At 52.3% G+C, this 23,195-nt stretch overlaps 1 long non-coding RNA gene and 1 pseudogene across 1 annotated transcript in view; one reads left to right on the top strand and one right to left on the bottom strand.

Moving 5' to 3' along the window:
• LOC144173251 (uncharacterized) overlaps nucleotides 1-23,195 on the top strand; it is a 155,883-nt gene that overhangs the window by 62,151 nt on the left and 70,537 nt on the right. The window lies entirely within an intron of this gene.
• LOC144173250 (uncharacterized) lies at nucleotides 516-2,192 on the bottom strand (annotated as a pseudogene).

Below are 23,195 nucleotides of genomic sequence, written 5' to 3'. Positions count from 1 at the left end.
ACCCAGAAGGGTACCCGGTGGCCGTCGAACAAGATTTGTACCATGTTAGAACTGTTCAAACGTTTGGCATCAAGGATTGGTAAGTCAGAGTTGTAATCAAAAATGCTGTCGCGCACTTGTTCCGGGGTGTCTTCCTGTGGAATCTTGAAGATGATTCCCATGCTGGTATTCGCTGTAGCGGACACGTGAGCGGCTATTTCATATCGCTGACCGCGAAGCACGAGACATTTAATCCCGGCGTATCTGGTGGCACGGTCTTCGGAAGGTGTGCTAATAAGCAGGTAATTAGCCGCATGGTGTATCCGGATTTGGTCCTCACGGTTGAGCGCCACTCCCGCTTGGGCCAAGATGGCGTCGGCTAATGTGGCTTGAGCTATAGCCGAGAGCTGAAGTCCTCCTCGAGGGCGCAGGACGATTTTTACATCAGAAGCTGGCAGAGGAGGAGGAGTGAAACTTTATATTTGATCAGAATAAAAGAGAGTTAGGGCCTGTGGCCCTCCGCACAGGTGCAGTCCCTATTCCGGGACCCGATCGGTCAAGGCCGCCACCCTCGCCCGTCGAACTAGAGCCCTTTGAGACTCCAGCCCCGAGCAATTGAGCAGGGCTGCCCCCCATGCCTCTCTGGTAGGGGATGGGTTGGGGGATAACGCAGGGTTGCGCTGGCATGCCCTAACCATGTGGAAGGTGTCGGACACCGCCCCACAGTGCAGACACCGCCCATCTGTTTCAGGGTCGAAATGCTTTGCTACTGCAGGGCACATAAATGTGTTCGTCTGCAGGCGCCACAGTATTCGCTCATCGGCCTTGCTCAGACCCTTTGCAGGGGCTGGGTAAAGCCGGCGGTTATCGCAGTAATGTTTTACGATTTCTCTAAACCGCAGAAGTGGTTTGCTAATCTCCGAGCCAGGAGAGCATGGGTGAGGCGCCCGGTGGGTAAGCCCTCGGCAAGCCGCGTGCGCGGCCTGGTTACCTCTGAGACCCTGATGCCCCGGAGACCACACAATTTCTTTAGGAGCGGGGTCTACGAACCGCACCACTCGTTTTAAAATTCTGTAGGCCAAGGGTGGTACCGTGCCCGCTAAATAGCTTTCACAGGCTCGGCGAGAGTCCGTGATTATTGTCCTTGACTTCGGGTCCGAGGCGGTGAGCGCTATAGCAATCGCCTCGGCTTGCGTGGAGCTAGGAGCCCGGTAGGAGAGCACATCGACTTGCTGGTCCCTGTGAATTACAGCGGCAGTGAAGAACCCTAGAGGCGACGGTCCTGCCACATCAACGTAGAACACACCTCGCCCATTTGCGTATTTCCTTTCCAGTGTCTTAGCGCGTGCTTCCCTCCAGCCTTCGTGAGTGTGCTTTTCCATGTTACGCGGAAGTGGATGCACCCAGAGCCTGTGCCGCCACAACTCTGGAAGTTTGCACGTCTCCTCTGGGATGCACTCATGTTTGTTTCGTAGGCGATTAAGCAAGTGACGCCCGGACGCCGTTTGTGCGAGTCTAGTGCACTGATTTGTGAGATGAGCCTCTTTCAGCTCTTGATACGAATTGAGCACTCCCAGCGCCGATAACCTGGTGTTGGAGGTAGCCACCGGGAGGTCAAAGGCTCGTTTTGTGGCCTTCCTAATGATGACGTCAATGCGACTCTCGTGTTCTTTGTTCGTACGGAGGTAGGGTACGAAGAAGAGGATCCTACTGGTTACAAAGGCATGGGCGAGCCGGAGCGCTTCTCTGACCCGTAACCCTCCGCGCTTGTTGGATACGCGTTGTATCATCCGTCCGACCTGTTCACCTGTTCGCTTCAGTTTGGCAATGCTGGTCTCTGGACTAAGCTTGTTGTAAATAAGCAGGCCCAGGATACTCATTTCTTCCACTTCTCATATAGAACCACCTGTTAAAGAGATGCAAAGCCTTGTGTTCTCTTTAGGATTGAGTTTAATGTGCAAAAGTTCTGATTTTGTTGGGGCACATTGGAGGCCGCAGTCATTAGCATAGCTTTCGACAATGCTGGCAGCCGTTTGAAGGTGGTCCTCCATTTCCCCAAGGCTGCCTTCTGTGCTCCAGATTGTTATGTCATCGGCGTAAAGGGCATGTTGTATACCCTTTACCCGAGCTAATTTGTGCGGCAGCTGCATCATAGCGATGTTAAAGAGTAGCGGCGATAAGACCGCTCCTTGTGGAGTACCCCTTGTACCCATGTAATATGGACCGTACTCCTCATCTTCGATCCTCAGGAATGCTTGACGCTTGGAGAGGAAATCTCTGACGTACGCGAAGGCTTTGTGACCACAATCTGTTCTACTTAAGTTTTCTAGCATGCTGCTGTGCCGGACGTTGTCAAATGCCCCCTTGAGATCTAGGGCAAGGATGGCTTTATCGTTTTGTCGCATTGTAGTTGGTCGAATTACGTCGCGGTGTAGCTGGAGAAGGACGTCCTGCGCTGACATATGTGGGCTGAACCCGAACATAACGTCAGCAAAGAGGCCCATGGACTCAATGTGTGGAGACAGACGATCCCGGACCATCGCCTCCATGAGCTTACCCGCGCATGAGGTGAGCGAAATCGGCCTCAGATTAATAATATAACAATTTTTCCTGCTTTGGGTAATAAAGTGACCAAGGAGGTCTTCCATTCTGGGGGGAGTGGACGGCCGTCCCAGATTAGATTTATGTAGTCTAACAGTTGCAAGTAGGCCGAGGCCGAGTTCGAGAGGTTCGCCAATAGTTGGACTGGTATACAGTCTCTTCCTGGGGCCGTACCTCGGCGCATCTTAGCTAAAGCTGCCCGAAGATCTTGTAATGTAAAGGGGGCTTCCATGTCTGGGTTCTGCTTGCCTACGTATTGATACTCAGCTCCATTGGGGTCTTCCGTGCGGCAGAGATCACATAGAGTATCCGCGAGTTGGGTCGTCGTACCTTGGTACCCGTGTAGGGCTCTTCGGAGTTGACGTTGTGTTTCCCCTCTCGTCTGAGTTTGGTCAATGAGACTGCGAAAAAGGCGCCATGTCCCCTTGGATCCCATTTGACGCGCAGCTGAATAGCATCTCTCCATCCAATTTGCGTCGCTAAGTTGGACAGCGTATTCTGCTGCTTTTTCAGTCAGTTCACTGATGCGGGCTCGAAGCTTGCGATTAAGTTTCTATTTGTTCCATCGTTTAGTAAGGCTCCGGCGTGCCTCCCATATATGCATCAGAGGCGAAGCCGGCGGCGGGCGACGCGGGGAACGCTTCTTGTTTTGCTTTGGCGCACGTGCAGAGCTCGAGGTGCTCGTGCCTCCAGTCGAGGCACGTGCTTGATCGCGCAGGGCGTGTTGCCGGTGGCGAATCGTAGCCCACCCGGGCTGCTGCAGCTCCTCGGGGTCGATGTCCTCCCCTTCCACGATGCTTTCCATCCCGGGTATTGGCCCGCGCGGCCACTTGCAGATGTTGTGCCGGCGGCTATGGCGACTTCCCTAGGCCTGCTAGGCCTAGCGAATCTGGTGGCGTGGCAGATCTATGAATCGCTGTAGCAGACCGTTGGCGTGGTCCACGGCTGCGATGTTGGTGTCCTCGGTGTCCGTGTGACTTGCCGGTTCTTGTGGTGCACAAAATGGCAACGTCCAAATAAATTAAACAGCAAGAAAGGGGTCCAAAAGCGGAGCCGACAAGAAGTGAGTTCGCATCGTGCGGCCCCCTAGCGGCCTTCCGTATTGAAGGAAAAAAGTTAAAAAATGACGGAGCGATGCGTCCAAAGGGCGCTTTCTTTTCCCTTTACTGCATCGCCTCGCTGCCTCGCCGGCGTGGTGTAACAGAAATGTACAGTCATGGACAATTCAAATGCGAACAGCAGAGCGCACGGCTGAAGATACCGGTGCCGTCACCTGGCAGCGACCGTGGATAACGCACGCATATGCGCAGTCGAGATGACGGGAGCGAGGCTGCGTGTCCCACTGCGATATGTTTCCCTCGCCTCACTGGTATGCTTGCCTTGTTGCTATGCCGCAAGAACGCTGAAAGCACTGCAAGTACTACCGACGCTGCAGCTGAAGGTGTTGGTCGCGTTGAGAGCAATGCGGCGCGCAATTCCTGATAGCTGCGGCCAGTGCTTGCGTGGGAAACGCGTGCACGCTCTCTTACGATACATATTGTTGACCTCATCATGTTTTCTTGAAAAAAAAAAACCAGTGCACAGAAATGGGTAAAAATAAATGTATGCCGCTTACCTTCTGATGGCACTGCATTGTTTTGCGTTCGTGGTGCACTGGCTCGGGAATTGAGCAATGAGCTAACCGTCAACAAGTATGCGCCTTTGTTCGACGAAGTCATGGATGAGTCACTTGGTGGATTCGGTGCTTGCAGCAAACAAGAGATATACCACTATAATTTATCCATAATCACATACATTAACTGCAAGCATTGTGTGGGCTGGGAAAATTACTGGCAAAATACTAATATTCACAAAAATAAAGAAGACACGCACGTTCAACCCTTTTGTAGGCCAGATGCCCGTGCACAAGAATTTTAGACGGCCCGATTTTTCCTTTTTTTTGGGGGGGGAGGAAAGGAGGGGTGGGGGCAGGCACCTCAGTGCTTGTAGAAATCGGAGGAGCGGGCATTACCGAACATGGTTTGGGCGTGACCCAGGTGACCATCGTTATTTGCTCAAGTTACCGCATTCCACATGTAAAAGCTAGGTCGACAATGTGACGCCGGCAAACGCGGGGAGCAGGCGCTCGTGTGAGCCGAGCACACAGTGGCCGCAGATACTATCTTGCGCTACATCGCTAACAATGGTTTTGAGCGCTCTTGTGGCATGGCGACAAGGCAAACATGCGAGCGAGAAGAGGGCAAGATATTGCAGTGGGACACGCAGCCTGGCTCCCCTCATCTCAACTGCGCATGTCCGTGCGTTTTCCACGGCCGCTGCCATGTGACGCAACCGGATCTTCGGCCGTGCGCTCCGCGGTTCGTATTGGAATTGTCCATGACTGTACTTACATTGTGGTCGTCGGCCCCGCGAGCGAGAACGTGAAAGCAAAAATAAGACTTCCGACAACCAATGACGCAAGGCGCCCAATATGCGCTTTTTTCGCTTTCCTGAACTAACGGCTGCCATCAACCGACGAGGCAGCCGATTGCCGTTTACCGTCACCTCCAGGCGCCCGTTAGAAAGAGAACAACAGGAGGAGACAAGCAGGGTCCCTCCCTGCCTTTCTTCTCAACTTGTTCTATTGTTTCTGCAGAAGCACCCTGAAACTTCAGATTTCGCGCTGGGTGGGCGCGCAAAGAGTGAGGTAGTACTGCAGTGTGACTGCTTCGTCTCCCCCAATGGAAAATTTCAAGCGCCAAAGCAACAGCGGTTTGATAAGAAAGTCACTCAAGGGATGCACGTTGTCGTATATTAAACCACAGCTGAGCTGCGCCACAAATTGCATTTCAGCACCTCGCAGTTACATTGCGCTCAATGACGTGTTGCAAACTTCGTTGCTACAGATATTAATTTGCGGAGTTGCATACGATCTAATAATCGGGCTTTCATATCTAGGCGGAGGCGCTTGAAGGATTACTAGGAAGCAGCAGCGGCCACAGCAGCCTTCCTGTTGGCACGACACGTTCCGGTGCTGTAGAAAGGACAGGTTGAATAGGTGTTAACACCGATGTGATTTTGTGAACGTAGATACGGCCGCCCTTTGTGGACCATTTTCGCAATACCTCTACCTTCCTTCGTTGAACCCCAAGTTGTTCGTCTATCCCGAAGAAAGAGAAGCTATTTCCTCCGAATCTACTACCGGAAACACACAATAAGGATTTCTAAGTTTGCTATTCCTTATACCATCGCCTTGCGCGCACGCTGTGCTCGAAGTCAACGCCCAGGGATTGCGGCTTCGCGAATAGCTCAAAACGTGCTTGCGAGAGGATCTGGGGTGCGGTTGCGTTTTCTTATAGACGTTATATTTTGTGTAATGATCGTTGCAGCGGTGTGTGTGGTGCTTGTAGTACGCTGTAATTGATGGCACAGTTCTTTGTGGCATGCGGCCGAAAATAAGGGATGCGAGTGTCACATTATTTATATAGTTTCAAGTGCTGAAAGCTTTAGGCTTGTCCCGGCCAGAGAGAGATTTCTCCCTTCTATGTCACTAATCAAGGTGTTTGCTTAGAATAGCGTTTTCAATCGATATTCAGTTTTTTTTATGCACGGACGAAATATAAATTTGATTTTGTGTCTTGAATGAATCGACGCCGCTTCTATGTGAGCGTGTCTCGGTTGGTCTCCCATCATTGCCCTTCAGAAAATTTTTTGGTCGGGAGCAAAATTTTACGATTGTTAAACGTGTGATATCTAAAATAGCGCTAGGTGTGCATTTTACATTGATGACCCTCGTTTAAAGCTACTTTAAAGACGCACCGCAAACGTTTCTAGCTTTCTTAATGGCCCAAATTTTAGTCCAGTGATTCAACAACTTGTAGCTTTTGAACTTGTGTTACCTAGTCGAGTCAATTGACGTAGCTCACCGCGTAAATGCAAAACGTTCACTGATAGAACAAGCTAGTTAAAATACTTTTGGATTAAGTAAATGTGAGAGCAGATTGAGTACGAGTAGGAGTGAGCACAGATGAGTGCGAGTGAGTACATATTGAGTACAAATACTAGTGAGTACAGATTGAGTGCGAGTGCTTCTGAGTACAGATTGGGTACGAGAACAGATGAGTAGAGTAAGTGAGTAAAGAATGCGTACGAGTACTTCTGCTGATATGCGAGTTTCAGTTCAGGTAAGTACAATTACAAATGACTTCGAGATGATCGAGTATGAGTGATATTGATAACCGATGAGCTTTTTAAGTCGGAGTTTGAGTGAGCACAGCGTGAAGAAAAAAATCCAACTGAGTTTGAGAGACGTATTTCGGTTTTGCAAACCAATGCTAAAAATTAATGGGACATATACATTTAGGTCAGTATGGGCTTGTATTTCTCGAGCAAGGCAGGCCTACCGTTGCTGAACCTTGTGGAGTGCCATATGAAATGTTAAAGGTCCGGCACTACGTGTGCCCTGAAAACGGTGCACATGGGTGCCGATCTAGGCGACGTGTCTCCATTGTACTATTTGTTACGATTTTTGGTGTGTAGGATGCGTTTGCACAGGTCTTATTATAAAGACCTGCTCTTGCTTTTGAGGGGGTCGTCATCATGCAGGAATCATAAGGACGTAGTCTTCTCAAAGCGTTTTCGACTTTCTTGCCGCAATTTTTCTCGATAGAAGTACCATGTTGGTGTAGCGGAGGGAAGTAGTGCAGCGGGAGCCAGTGGAGGTGGTGTGAGCCCTCCCTTGCAACATTATTGTGACGAGTTCCCGTCGACGCCAGCCTCGTGCTCCAGTGTCTTGGCAAGTTGCACCGGCTGGTCTTGCTCTTTAATATCCTGGAATAGACCCATTATCTTTCTGGCTGTCATGTTGGTTGTGGACGCCTTGCTTAGCTCCTGTAACACAGTGTGTGAATCCATGATGAGCCCAGGTTTGGTGGTGCCATTCATCGCCGATTGTAGCAACTCTTTCCAAGTGCCAAGAGCAATTCGAAGAGAACTTTGGCTTCCTTTGCGCCCGTACGTGTGAATGATTCTTCTCATGCCATTTAGACTGGGTGACTAGGGACATACCCTGGCTATATCTGCTTTACTTGAGTCAACGGAGGTATCGGTGAAGATGTCAAACTCGTCTGAAGCGTTTTGCGGAATGGGCAATTGTCGGTGTACGACGCATGGTACCGTGGTGACCATGCCCATTTCAGAGCAGGGTGGAGAGCCACACTAATGCAACGTTTGTGGAGTTAGACGTCCTCCTAGTGAGGGAGTATACTGGGGAGGTCTGTTCACATGATGGGATGAGGGAACGCAGCGGGTGACGGAATCTTCCATCCATTGGAATCAGGGACTTACCCAGAGGGGGCGCCCGGGGGGCCCGGGCCCCCTCCCCTGAAATTTTATGGGCCATACCCCCACTTCCCCGCGCCACCTCTCTTCTCCCCTCGCACACATTCTAAAGCGGCGCCATATAAATCCTGGGCTTGATAGCTATTTGAGGCGTCTTTTTTTCGAAATGAGCCAAATCCACCTAAAGAGAATTTGAGGGGAAAAAACGAAAGTTGGGAACCGGACCTAAGTGCATTGCTGTCAAAACTATTAAATGACATGTTTCACATGTCAGCTAGGGGAAATCTATAGCGAGAAGTAATTAAGAATTATGCGGAGAATTTGAGCAATACTAGGATAAGTTCGGATTTGGCTCGTACTAAGTTGAAACAGACAAGTTGGTGCGGCATTCTTATAAAAACTTTATCGGAATCGACTTTCAAGAACGGTACATAGAGTTTTAAGCAAAAAAGGCAGTAAACATGCAAAAGAGCTTCAAGAATAGTAAAACTATACATGAAGAGCCGGTGAGTCCTCTTGGCAGCATTAGCAGCTTTTTTTTTTAATGGTTCGGTAGGGTAGTTTTTTGGGCACGCCTGAAAACACTCATGAAGCTCTTCCTTTCCTTGCCATAAATTTCCGAAACGCTTTACAAGAAGCCTGCTCAAATCATCTTCCATGACTTGCCATGGCTTGTAAGCGGCGGCTAATTTTTTAGGTACGTAAATGGGAAATATGGGAGTAATAACAATAATAATAACCAGATTTACTCCGTAAGGACGATGGAGGCGAGATAAAATGATAGTATCACACCTCTCAGTTTCGTTTCGTTCACTTCCGTTCACGTTATCGTAGGCGTGTGGCGGCAAATCATTTTTCGATCTCCTCATTGCTCTCTGCACTCATAATAAGCCAGCTCTCAAAAGCAAAAAAAATCCTGCAAAAACGCACAAAACAGCCCGAAACGTCACATCAAACGCGAAATCCATTGGCCAAATGAATGTGGCTCATTTTGGTCCGTGCCACCGCACGGTCTGACTCATTTCCAATACTAAGTAAGATCTGCGTCACATTTTTTAAGAAGCAAGTAGCCGGGATTTCCTTGGCAGTGCAGTTGTATGTGACTTTGTTTGGGTTTGTTGATTAGGTTCATTTCGGAAAAAAAAGACGGCTAATTTGGTGGTCAACGTGGGATTTAAAAAAATGCAGGCGAGGTTTGTTTGTTCCGTTTCACTGTATCGCTGTAAACAGGCTTCCTGTTCTGCTGCTGGCCTGCCACTTACAATTCGCTGCACTCCTTTTACCCTGTCCGTCTGCAATCGGTGCTTGGGTCCTCTCGGACTGCAGTAACTTATCGCTTATTTCGCCTGGGTGGCGGTTTCATTGGCTCGGGCCGCATATGCTTTGGCGTGGAAGAAAATTTTTGTCTTTAAACATACAACAAATCACTCTATCTTAGCGCGCCGTGGTGTCGCCGGATACTATCGCCCATGCCTGGTGTTTGTGGCTCAACCGTTTCCTTCCCTGAGCCGAGCTCACAGCGCGTTTTTCACTAGTTTTCATAGAAATGCTGCTTTTGCGTTTGTCGGTAAGAAGTCTGCTTGCCGCAGAGTAACCCGCTGTAGGGTTTCTCTACGCAATGCCTTCCAACGTCCGGCTCGCATACGTGTGCAGCGTCCGCCGAACAAGCCAAGGCGGCACAAGGGCTTGGAACCGGATGGCGACGAGGGGAGTGGCGCTAGGGGATGCTTAATCCCATCGCTTGGCACCTCTAACATTACGCCCGCTTAGGGAAAGCTACCGTGGGAGTACGAAAACCCTGTTCCACAGTCGGCGCGTCCGTCTGGACAAGAAGAATCACTCAAAAAAAGAAGCGCAAGAGCGTTACCATGCCCGACGACGGCAGGGTGACAAAGTTAATGCGCGCATAGCAGTTGTATGGCGGCAAGAGACACCAGCGGCATTCCTTTGGACAACTAAAGGCAGTGACAGCGGCACTGTTGATTGGCAGCCATTGTGGTTAATGGCTGCTATGCAGAACGGCGGTGCAGTAATGGACCCCGTCGGTGGACCGGTGGACCCCGTCGGGGCGATGACCCACCTCCCTTCTCGTCGCTTTGCTGTGTCCTCCAAGCCGTCGGCGGAGTGCCAGCCCTTCGGGACGGACTATAGCCTTGCCGGCGACCTTCTACGCGGCTTTTCGGAAGAATCGTTTCCTTCCGACCTTCGGGGAGCGGCGGAAAGGAGGGGAGCGGGGGTCGAAATCCCAATCGCTACGTGTGTGTTGCTGTGCGGGGGCGGCTTCGCTTGCGACTGCATGCGCAATTTTGCTGACTTTGTCCGGGGCTGCGGCCAAGAGCGGTCGCATCAAGACTTGCTCCCGTGGCAGTTTCTGAGTGCCAGAGCCCGACGAGTTTCTCGCCAACCGCGCGGCGGTTCGGCACCCTTTTTGGCCCCGGGCCCCCATCAGGGATCATGCAGCGATACCCTTTTTGTGCGCTGCGGCACCTTTTAATTGAATCCAGTTTTCATTGTCTTGTATTATCTGATGTTCATGCTTCGACGTCTCCTATAAATAAGTGTAAATAGACTTTTTCTTCATCATCTACTTGCCTCGCCTCGTCATCGGGTCCTTCACCATCCTCCACGACGACACCACCCACCTCAACAACGAATCAAACTTTGCTGGCGGGTTTACGGACCCCGAGCTGCATTCCTATGAACAGACCTCGAGATTACCGGGCTTGAGCGGGGAAGGGCACGGCGTCAAGATTGCCAATGGTCAACATGAGGTAGACGGGTGTGCAGCGGATGATCGGTGAAAATAAATCCGGGCCGGACATCTCGACGGACACCAACCAGACTTTGGTCTAGAGAAATTTCGGCTTCAAAATTTGACTGCGAACTGTGTCGTTGTATCAGAGAGGTTATACAACCCCGTGTACATATTATGAAAATGGGAGGCGCATTAAACATAGCTTAGTCTCGCGATGTCGGAGTATCGTCAAGGTGTCGGCAGAGAGCAGCAAGTTCACTTCACCAACGGACCGAAACTTCCATTGGTGAGCGCTGACGCGCTGGCGCTTGCCACCGTTTTTTTATCTACATTTACTGCAGTCCAGTGCGTCTCAATACGGCAATTTCCGAGGCCTGAATCATTGGTGGTTTGAATGGGGGACCGTTAAACGTCGAACTCTGAGGATGTTTAGGGTAATAACACAAATTAGGCGTATGACATCTCCGACTTACCTAGTATTTTGTTTTTCCTTCCTTCATAACTAGTATACCCACAGGTTTTGTTTGGAGAAATATTGGGAAGCGGAAGACGTTTGCCACGGAGATGTGAACTCTCAAGTGCCAACATGCACTTCCGTTTCTGCCGACTTCGATTGCGTATAACGTGTGGGATGCTCTGGAAATACGCCATAACATTTGCAGAGGGAATGTATAGTTACTGTGCAGTACGCGTATTTATTCCTGGAAGTATTTTAATTACTGCCGTTCTTTTTTTCTAATTTTGCAAACTTCTTGTAGGGATCTTTAACGTGCGCAGAAATCTCGAACATACGAGTATTTTCGCTTTTCGCCTCCATGACAAGGGCGGATACACTTAATTTCATTTCTCTATGCAGGTTTACGCGCCTTTAAGGTAAACGCTGGGCGTTCATCGTGTTTGTTCTAGTAACGGCGGGTACCCTCGCCCTCTCCCCTAATTTGCATAGAAAAGTTACCTTGGGTTGCCCCCCCCCCCCCCCGAAAAAAAATCCTGGGTACATGCCTGATTGGAGTAATTATTCTTGGGGAGCTGTAGTGAGCAATGGAAGCGGCCGAGACATAAATGTAATATTGAAAGCCCTACGTTCCGCAATGTGACCATGGATCGTATCACCGCGCAGCCACAACAGAGGCAGAGGACAGGGGTACGTCTCGGTATTTCGTGTATGCCTCTCTCGAGAGTCGAGCTGTTGGTTACGGTGATAAAGCCCGTATTGCCAGAGTAGATTCTGCGTAAATATTGTCACGGGACACGTATAGGTGGGCAATGTCCCATACTGCGTGGGCTCATGCACGAGACGAAGACGACGAAGTGGCTGTGTCCTGGCGCGCGGTATCTTATGGCCGCCATGTACATTCTGTAAATAGATCGCTTCACCCCATCTCATCTTTCGTCTCATCTGTGTCCTGCCGCCACGTAACATTTTGGTGGAGGGTGCGGTGTCTTCATTCCCATCTTGGCCTCCGCATCGCATAGTCTCGGCCTGCGCGAAACCTTCGAGGGAACGTGGGCCGTGTCAGGCAGCTCCAGCCCACTGCGAACAGCGTTCGACGTCCCTCGCCCCGTGACCCAAGCCCAAGAGCAGCTGATCAAGACCAGCCGATACAAGCCGAGACCAGACCAACCGAAGATGCCGTGTGCCCAGCCCTCTCGTCCGACGTGGTTCCAGTTCCTCAGACGGTCCGCTTCTGGCTTCAAGACATCGCTGTTGCGGGGCCAGGCATCATCACGTGCATCATCATCGGTGTCGGCAGGCACATCGTCACTGTATGTTTTCATCACATTGCCCACCCGCATCGCAATCTTCACTTCGCCGCGGCTTCGACCGGGACGGTCGCCCTCAACCAGTGGGTGATGTCACGGGACACGTATAGGTGGGCAATGTCCCATACTGCGTGGGCTCATGCACGAGACGAAGACGACGAAGTGTCTGTGTCCTGGCGCGCGGTATCTTATGGCCGCCATGTACATTCTGTAAGTACATAGCTTCACCCCATCTCATCTCTCGTCTCATCTGTGTCCTGCCGCCACGTAACAATATGAAGAGGGGAACCACTATGGACGCAGGAGAGGCCTTTTAAAGCATTTAAGCCAGCCAGGATTGCTATACATTGCCAGCACAGATGTCATGGAGCGGACTATTTGACAGAGAGAACTTCGACTGGCATTTGGGTAGGCGGGACACTGCATCATGGTAGCCAGAACGCTGTCGTTGGCACCAGCATCCATGAAGGCCGGTGTAACCTGGGAATTTCGGCTTAAGAGATAGCGGTGCATGTTAACAGTCATTACTGGTATGGCCTTAAAATTTGCGTCTGTATTCCCACTCTATCAAAAAAATTTGTCACCATCCCGCCGGGCGAAAGCGAATGTACAGAAAAGCTGTTGTAAACCACTACAAATGTTAATGGTGCAGGATATAAAATGTTTCTCGTCGTCTCGGCGGGCTTGTCGGTTGCGCTCGGATAGTGTCACTAGATAAGAGAACAGAGTATCGGCCCTGTTATCTCTGTTATCTCCTATTGTTTCTGCCATCACCATGATCTACGGTCAGTTCACATTACTTGACATTTGTTTACACTGGGGCGATTCATAAGCCCAGCCATTTTGTTGTTTATGCGTTTTAGTCGGCCAACTCTGGTAGGCGCGTAGCTTGTCCTCCCAGCTCTTCGAGCGCGCGCGAATGATGTCGTTCCGAATGCGAATCACGGTAACGTGTGCAACAGCATTTCAGCAGCTGAAGTGTCTCCAGAGATGTCAGTTTAACACGAAAGTGTTTTATGCCCGGGTACACCAAGATCTGACAGGCAACATATCCCTCCATGGAAATGACGTCGTGAGAAAACATTCTGTTGGCGCAGCTGCGCCCGTATTCAAGCCAAGAACTCTCTTGCCGCAAAGGGAGGCACACAGCGCTGAGCCCACTGCGCTACGAATTCAAGTGCAAGTATAGGTCTACGAACGGACCTTATATCTTTCCCACTACTTTATCCATTCAGATACCATCTAGGAGACGCTTGCGCCAAGGGGATGTGAAGCGAAGTAGTTCATCATGACACTAGTAAGAGCCGACAATTGGCGCCTCGATGCCATCGTCTTCGTGTAAGCGGGATGCGGATGAATTGAAGCACCCTCCGCCACCTAGTGCTTTCGGTTCCGTTTCCTTCACACAGTTTTCAAGGGGCTGTTGTTTCAGTCGGATTTACGCAATGTTCCGCCGCATGCAATCCAGTTTCTAACGCTGATGAGTCTAACGGTGCTATACCGACGTGATATAACTAGTGACGTGGAAGTTCATATGCGTGCACAATAAATGCTCCTGTGAAGGCACATTTCACTTTCGTGTTTTACCCATTCTTATAAAAGAGGCATCAACCCCACTTTTTAACACAACCGGCTGCTACATATATGTGGATTGTATTCTGGAGTCAAGAAAGGAGAACGACCAGACGTCGTCCACTACTTGCAAGCACACAAGGAAATAAGCCCACTTTTGGGATTACCCGACAATAAATGGAAGCTGTGCTTTCCACGCATGGAATGCCCGCGGCTTGTTTCCTTGCTGCCTGGCTCCTGGCTTTCAAACTGGTTCAGTCGGAAGGCATGGTTTCGCACTTGATAGGCTTCACAATCATTTCTGTATCTTCGGTAGTATTGTTAACAAATGACCCGGAAGAAGTTTACGCCTAGGTCGTAGATACGCAAATCTTACAAAACTGATGAACGACAGATGGCCGCCATTGCTGACGTGCGTACCTCAGTAGGGGTACGTAATGTATAATCCACTGACACTACGTTCTGCTGTCTGGCGGCAAACGCTGGGACCTGCCTAGCCTGACACGCGCGGCGTCTTGGACAAGGACTGTTCTATTTAGTGACAGTATTCCTGCTTAGCCTTCAAAAATAATCGGAAGACAATCTTTACCAGGAACACATGGTGGGGGTCCATTGTTCACACGCGCCTTGTTATTCATAAGGCACTTTCGATGCTTGTTATGTGGTTTCCTTAAACGAATTCGGAGCTCTGTGCGGTACATCTGATTAGCCTGAAGCAAGCGCTCAGCGTCTTAGGCCTTGGCGGCTTGGCTTTTTTGCCCACGGAGATCATTTTCCGTCACGGCGATGAAACTGTTGGGAGTGGGGGTAAGCAGTTATGCTGTAACATGGATTCAAGTCAATAGGTAGTTTTCGGTACCCTGGTGATACAGCCAGGCATTGTGTTACAAGGCGGTCTGGTGAGGCGGGTAGCAAAGTCTTGTATAGGGACCGGACCTGGAGTTTGCCGCTACACTAGCGCCATTTTTTTGCCGTAGTGGCGGAAAACGGAAGTTATGGACGAAAAAAAAAGAGCGTGCCGCAGCTGTGGGCGCGATGACCACAGCTGCGGCACGTTGTTTTTTTTGTTTTTTTTTTAGCGTGAGCACTGTCTTTGCTTGCCGCAAGTTTTTCCCGAGGCAGTAGGGCCCGAACATTAATTACCTAATATGGGTTAATTAGTTAATTACTGATTAGTCAGATTGGGTTAAGAGTCAAAGCGATGTCAATACGGGTTGTAAAGTATCACATTAAAGGTCTCGATGAGGGGAATCACGTGGGATAAATTAAAAATCACTTCCTGGTTATAGCCAGGAGATAGTCACGTGAGTTACGAATTGGGTTAAAAGCCAAAGTGGTGCCACTAGGGCTTATGAGCTATCAAATAAAAGATCTCGATGAGAGGATTCATGTGGGATTCGCGGCCAACGGCTCCCACGGCTAAGTTCTGCTCTCGCTGTTTTAGATACCATCGCCTCGTGCCGCTGATTGCTGTCCGGCCGCTCTCGTCACCGAGGATTGGAGCCGTTTTATTCCGTTCCTGCATCATCGTTGTTCCCGTGACTTCATCCACTGACGTCACAACGAGAGCAGCGCCGCTGTGGGCTACAAAAGGAGTACCAGCCATCAACACTCTGGGATACGCGGCAAACGGCTCCCACGGCTAAGTTCTGCTCTCGCTGTTTTAGATACCATCGCCTCGTACCGCTGATTGCTGTCCGGCCGCTCTCGTCACCGAGGATTGGAGCCGTTTTATTCCGTTCCTGCATCATCGTTGTTCCCGTGACTTCATCCACTGACGTCACAACGAGAGCAGCGCCGCTGTGGGCTACAAAAGGAGTACCAGCCATCAACACTCTGGGATTCACGGCCAACGGCTCCCACGGCTAAGTTCTGCTCTCGCTGTTTTAGGTAGGCATGTAGTTTGGCACACGTTGCTGTTTCATACGTTCCCTCAAGTTTATGGCCGCTGATCCCACTCTGCTGTATCTTTTTTTGTGGGAAGTGTGATGGGTGTTGACGTGTTGACCTACCGCGTGAGGATTGGCTCATTTTTTCCTTGCCGGCAACCTAAGAACTCCCGCAATGTTCGCTTTAGCTTTGCGTCCGCTTTTGTTAGATCCCTGTGCCTCAGACCAATCTTCCTGCTTCTAGGTTCGGTTATTTCACTCATCCTGCTCTGCTGTGGTGACGTGGAATCAAACCCTGGCCCGACGATGTTCTCGCCTTAATGAAAGATTTTCACGTTGAAACCACGGCTACTCTGACCACAATAAAACAGGAAATCAATAGTATTAATTCAAGAATCTGTGCAATAGAAAACAATCTGAGCAAAATGCCACAAATCGAAACAAAGTGTGAGAGTGTGGGCGACTCTGTACGCGAAGTGAAGACAAGCATCGCAAAGGTAAATGAGGAATTATTTGACGTAGTTGATGATATCAATAACAGGATGCGAAGGAACAACTTGATTGTCAAGGGCATAGCAGAAACAGACAAGGAGGGGTACGAATAGTCAGAAGCAATCGTGAAAGAATTCTTTGCAACTCACCTCGGCGTACAAGCCGGTGACATCGAACGCGCTCACCGATTGGGTCAGCGGCGCGCGAACGTCGACCGGCCCATAATCGTAAAATTTCTCAACTTTAAATCCAAGATGGACGTGTTACGCAATGCCCCTAAACTTAAACAGCTAGAAAACCCAACAGTTTGGTTTGACGAAGATTTCTCTCCTAAAGTACAAGTGGCGCGCAAAAAGCTTCGCGACTTCGTCAAAGCTACCCGTAATGATAACGAAAGCTATTTCGTAATGATAACGAAAGCTATTCATTCCGCTTCAACCTTCTTTACATCCGTAAAAACATTTATAGGTATGAATCTAGCACAGATAGTATCGTCCAAGTACCCGCCAGATACGAACATTTCGCAAGTAATACTACAGAGGAACAGAACAGCGCAGGCGTAGCCAAAAACCATGAACCTGTAACGGCCTGACACAACCTATCCGCCAGACCATCATCCGCTAAGAAATCAACTGCGAATAAAAAGCTATCAATAACCCTTGCGAACTTTCGCAGTATATATAGCAAACTTGACGAACTTAAAGCCCTTATACACACGTGCAATGCTGATGTTATTCTTGGCACGGAGACATGGCTAAATTCTGACACGGAAAACAGTGAACTTAGCTTCCCTGCGCACTACGCGATATTTTGACAAGACAGAGCCGCTTGTCGTGGTGGAGGGGTGCTTATTGCCATTAGGAAAGAATTTCGTCCCTCGGTCATAGTTTGCGACTCGCCCCTTGAAATTACGTGGGTTACGGCACGCTTGGGGCATGTACCGTGCGTCATAGGCGTGTGCTACAGACCACCCGATAGTGGCCCAGAGTTCATTGAACACTTCAGCGATTCTCTTGATCACGTCTTAAACAAGCACCCAAACTCTGTTGCCATTCTTGGCGGGGACTTCAATTACCCCGACATAGACTGGTCCTCTTCCACTGTTAGCTGTGCCAGCCGTCGTCAAGAAAGCCTTAACTTTATAAACCTAGCACATGTGCACAACATGTCACAGCTTGCAGCGGAACCAACGCGCGGAAACAACATATTGGACCTCATACTCACTAATCAACCCGATAATGCAGTTACTCATGTCCTGGAGGAAATCAGTGATCACCGCGCCGTACATTGCTCCTTATCTATCCCACTGCCCGATAAAACCATAACTGCCAAGCACATACTCAATTACGCACGCACAAATGTCGAAAAAATGAATCGTATGCTGGAAGAGTTTACACCCCATTTCGAAGCCAGTTTTGAAAATTGCACTGCAAATGAAAACTGGATAAAATTTCGTGACATGTTAAAACAAATCGAAGGTAGTTGTGTACCAAAAATGACCATTAGATCAACGAAAAACGATCCGTGGTTCACACAGGATGTGAAAAGAAGTCTTAATAAAAAGAAGCGAGCATTTAGGAAGGCATCACGGACAAAATCGACAGTAGACTGGGATAACTATAAGGATGTATTGAGGAAAACCGAAGCCATCATCAAAGAAGCAAAACATAAATTTTTCAATTGCACACTGCCTAACCTCCTGAAAACTGACCCTAAAAAATTCTGGCTAGTGGTAAACCCTAAAAACACTGATTCCCCGACCTTGCTAGACGGTGAGCATGGTGATTCTCCGTCGGCTGAGGAAACCGTGAAAATATTCAGCGATCAGTTTGCATCGGTATTTTCAAATGAGCTTCTATTAGGTTCGCAAGACCTACCAGAGACCGTCATTCATGATACCTTTCTCCCAATAGTAATCACCAAAAATGGCGTAGCACGTGCCATTGAGCGACTCGAGTACAAGACGAGTCCAGGGCCTGATGGCATTAGCTCCAAACTTCTTAAATTAACCGCTCAAAAATCATCGTACCTATTGAAACTAATATTTCAGCAGTCACTGGACACAGGCTGCGTCCCAGATGATTGAAAGTCAACATTAGTGGTACCTATAATCAAATCTGGCTTGAAATCATGTGCTAATAATTACCGGCCAATCTCTCTTACTTCTATTCCGTGCAAAATACTCGAGCATATTCTGTTTACGCACATCGTATCACACCTCAATAAAAATAACTTGCTAATAGATAACCAACATGGCTTCCGCAATAACCGATCTTGCGAAACTCAGCTGTTCGAATTGGTAACTGACCTTAATAATTCTCTGAGAGAGAGAGAGAAAGGACTTTATTGAGATACCGGCAGTCGGGGACGGATCAGGCCACGCAGGGCTTCACCGTCCCGTAGTCTTCACCGCTCACCGCGGCGTCGGGCCGACCCCGAGGTCTGCGTCTGGTCGGCGCGGGCTACTTGGAATGCCGCCGCTGTCGCCCCTAGCCCTCGCTCCCGCAGGAGGAGGCCGATGGGAGTGCGGGTTCCCCTTTCGCCTTTGCCTGTCCAGTGCAGCCTCGAGCCGCTGGATGGCCCTTAGCTGATCTTCTCGCCCCGAAGAGCGCACTGAGTCCGCAATGTCCAGTGGGAGTATCGGCCTCCCCGCACTTGAGTCGGGGTCCGCACATCCCCACATCAAGTGGGCCAAGTCTGCGTTCACACGCGCACACACACTGCACACCTCGTCCTCGTAGATGTCCGGGCACACGTGGCGCGCGAGCGCCGGCGTAAGCACCGTCCCGGTTTGCAGTTGTCGTAGAAGCACGGCCTCTCTCCTCGCGAGCCCCGGGTGGGGCGGAGGATAGGCCTGCCTCTCTGTCCTATACCAACACAGCGTAGCACTGTATGTGGTCAGGGGCTCTGCGCCGGTGTCGTCCTCGTCGTTGGTTGGCTCCTCGTCGACGTCGGCGTCCGTCGCTGGCGCGGCCCGGCACGCGGCGAGATCACGGGCCGCAGCGTCGGCTGCCTCGTTGACGTTCCTGTAGCCGCCTCCCAGCTCCCGATCCATGTGGGCCGGAAACCAGCGCACGGTCGTCGTTGCGATCTTGCGCGCGCCTTCCCCGATGCCGGAGAGGACTCGCATCGTTGTCTTTCAGACCGTACCCCTGGCGAGATTGGCGATGTCCGACTTCGAGTCGCTGAACACCGTTCGCGTGTCGGGGTGAAGCAGGGCCAGCGCTATGGCCGCCTCCTCCGCCTGTCTGGCGGTCTTGGCTCGCACGCTGCCCGCACTCAGTACTTCTCCCGTGGCGGCTCGTATCGCCACCACGGCGTAGGTGTCTTCCCTGTCGCGGCGTTCGGAAGCGTCCACGTACACCGCGTCGCTCCTCCCAGTGTACCCCTTAGCGAGCGCGCACGCCCGCGCCATCCTCCGCTCCGAGTTTCGCCCCGGCGCCACGTTCTTGGGTAGCGGCGGGATCACCAGGCTGCTTGCGATGTCGTCGCGCAGCAGCACGAGCTCGTCCTCCTCGTCGAAGGAGCAGCTTAGTCCCACGCGCTGTAGTAACCTTCTGCCCGTGCGGGTCGACCCTAGGCGCTCCAGTTGCGACGTTCGCTGCGCCTCGCTGATCTCCGAGAGCGTGTTGTGTACTCCTAGAGACGCGAGGGCCGCGTTGCTCGTGCTGTTGAGGAGGCCCAGGGCCGCCCGATACGACTTGCGTATCGCCGCGTCGATCTTTGCGCGCTCTTGGGTCCGCCAGTCGTGGAAGGCTCCCACGTAGGCCACCTGGCTGACCACGAACGCCTGCAGCAGGCGCAGCAGGCTCGCTTCTCGCATGCCGCGCGCCCGCGTGGCGAGGCGCTTGACGAGGCGCTTGGCGATGCCCATCTTTGTTACCAACCGTTCGACCGTGGTGTTGTTGTAGCGTCGGCTCGCATCGATGTGCATACCCAGGACGCGGATGCTCGTCGCTTCGGGGATCACCGTGCCGTCGCTCCCGCGCACCACGATGCTGCGCTCCGCTTCGGTCTTCTTGCGGTGACGTCCCGTCGGGGGCAGGACCAGGAGTTGCCACTTTTGCGGGGCGCATCGGAGACCCGTGCCGCGCAGGCTCTCCTCTATGCCGTTCACCGCCTTTTGTAACGCCGACTCGATGTGGCCGTCGCTGCCGCCCGGCACCCACAGCGTAATGTCGTCGGCGTAGATGGTGTAGCGGACGTCGGGTAGCTCGTCCAGGCGGCGGGCCACGCCGATCATTACCAGGTTGAATAGCAGCGGCGAGATGACAGAGCCCTGCGGCGTGCCGACGCTGCCCCCTTCTCGCTCCTCGAGTTGTGTCCCGCCCACCTCCAGTAGGGCCGTGCGGCCGGTCAGGAAGGTTCGAACGTAGTTGTAAGACCGTTGTCCCAGGCCGAGCCGGGACACTTGGGCCAGGATCGCCGAGTGCTTCACCTTGTCGAAGGCGCTCTGCAGGTCCAGGCCCAGGATGGCGCGGTTGTCCGAGGTCGGTCCCGACGGCGGAGCCAGCACCTCGCGTTGCAGCAGCAGCATTGCGTCCTGTGTCCCCAGCCGCGAGCGGAAGCCCAGCATCGGGTCGGGGTACAGGCCGTTGGACTCGAGATACCGTTGCCACCGGTCGTTGAGAACGTGCTCCAACACTTTCCCCACGCACGACGTGAGAGAGATGGGGCGCAGGCTCTCTATGCCCGGAGGCTTGTTGGGCTTCGGTATGAGAATTGTCTTGGCCGTCTTCCACTGTTTCGGGAGGCTGCCGGCTCGCCAGTGCTCGTTGAAGTACTTTGTGAGCGATGCTATGGCCGCGTCACTCAAGTTACGCAGCGCCTTGTTCGTGACGCGGTCCGGGCCCGCCGCCGATCGGCAGTTCAGGGCCTATGTGGCGCGCCGGACCTCCCACTCCTCGATGTCGCGGTCGAGCGAAGGGTTGGGCGGGCCGGCGTACTCTCCTTGTTGTTCCATCGCGGTCTCGGGAAAGTAGCGCTCGTTGAGCCGCTTGTGTACCTCCCGTTCCCCGAGCTCCTTCGTCGCCGCGTACATGATTTGCGCGAGCCGGTGGCGTTGATACTCCTTGCTTTGGGTTTCGTCCATCAGGTGACGGAGGAGTTTCCACGTTCCCCCGCGATGGAGCTGGCCGTCGGCTTCGTTGCACAGCTCGAACCATTGCTGCGCGCACAGCTGGCGGCTGTACTTCTCGATTTCTCGGCCGAGCGTGGCGATCCGCTTGCGGAGGGCGCGGTTGTGCCGCTGCCGCTTCCACCTTCGCTGTAGCGAGCTTCGAGCCTCCAGCATGTGCGCGAGCCGGGGGTCTATTCGCGTGGTCTCCTCGGACGTCTCCGTGACAGACGTCGCCTTCTCGACGGCTGCGACGACTTTGCGCGTCCACTGCTCTATGTCCGTGATTTCACCCAGGTCTTCGGTGCGGTAATCGTGCCAGTTCGTCAGCCGGTGCTTGATCCGCCCGTCGTCGGCGCTGGCCTTACTGTTGGGTCGGAGCGGGATGACGACTTCCACGATGTAGTGGTCGCTGCCGAGATCTATGCCCGTGTTCCTCCAGCTAGCCGTACGGTCGTCGGGCAGGTGGAGAAACGCCAGGTCTGGTGTGGTGTCTTTCACGACGGACGTGCCGATGCGTGTGGGGTGTGCTGGGTCCGTGAGGAGTACGTAATCCACTTCGGCGGCGTCCTCCAACAACTCTCGGCCCTTGACCGTCATGGCGGCGTGGCCGAGCTCCTTGTGTCGCGCGTTGATGTCCCCGCACGCGACGGCGATGGCGCCGTCGCATGCGGAGACTGCCCCGCGCGCTCTGTGCAGTAGTGACTTGAAGCGTTGCTGGTTATGCTGTGGGTTACTATACACGTTGACCGCCATGACGATCGTGCTCGTGCTCTTGTGCTTGTGCTTGCCCGTGATCACCGAGAGTTCCGTCGCACACATCTCGATGGCGCTTCCTCGGTTCCCCATGAGTGCGTCGTGCTTGATGAAAGTGATGCCCTTCCTGACGAAGGTGCACACGCCTTGCGCCGCTCCGCGCCCGCAGGTGCGAGCGCTCGGCGGGCTAGCTTGCGCCCTGTAGCCGGGGAGGGACGGCGCGTTCTCTGCGTGGGTTTCCTGTATAATGATGACGTCGGGCTGCTCCGCCGGCGTCAACGTTTGAAGGTGTTGTTGCAAGACCGACTTCCGGCACCGAAAGCCGTTGGCGTTCCAGTGCCAGATGCGGAGCTAAGTGCGTTGCCTGGCCGTCGTCATCATGGCGGAGAGACGGTGATCGGGTTGCCGTGCTCTTGTGCTGCGCCCCTTACGGATGCTGCCAGTTGGTTGAGTTGTTGTTGAACGGGCAGGATTGCCTGCTGAATTGCTTGCTGCATGACTTGTATCATTCTGTTGGCGAGTGGTCGCTCGAGGGCGTCAAAGTCCTTCCCCCAGCGGTTCATCTGGGACTCGAGCTTGCGGTAGCGGTTGTTGAGGCTGGCGTAACTCGTCGGCTTGCTGATTGTGCTCGAGGCGGCAGTCGACATGCTGGAACCGGCGTCGCCGATGTCCTCGTCGCACTCGTCCTCCACCTCTTGCTCCCGCGCCAGGGACGCGCTGCGCTTCAGCGGCGGGGCCGGGCACTCCGTCGGCTTGGCGGTCGTAGTCGTTTCTGCGGGCGCGGGCTTGGACCACGTGGTCGCTCTCAGTCCCCACAGTTCTTCGAGCTTTAGGGTTAGTTGTTCGATAGTTACCCGCTGGGCGTGCACAGTAGCCTGCAGCTCCTTTACCATCTTTCTCAGCTCCACGGTTTCCGGGGAGGCACTCGCTTGTTTCGTGGCGCTGTTACCGC

The sequence above is a fragment of the Haemaphysalis longicornis genome, unplaced genomic scaffold (genome assembly GCF_048455015.1).
Source record: "Haemaphysalis longicornis isolate Haplotype H1 unplaced genomic scaffold, Haemaphysalis longicornis Haplotype H1 scaffold_3, whole genome shotgun sequence".
Classification (NCBI taxonomy): Eukaryota; Metazoa; Arthropoda; class Arachnida; order Ixodida; family Ixodidae; genus Haemaphysalis; species Haemaphysalis longicornis.
The sequence above is the reverse complement of the archived record's forward strand: the minus strand, read 5'-3'. Positions and strand labels throughout refer to the sequence as shown.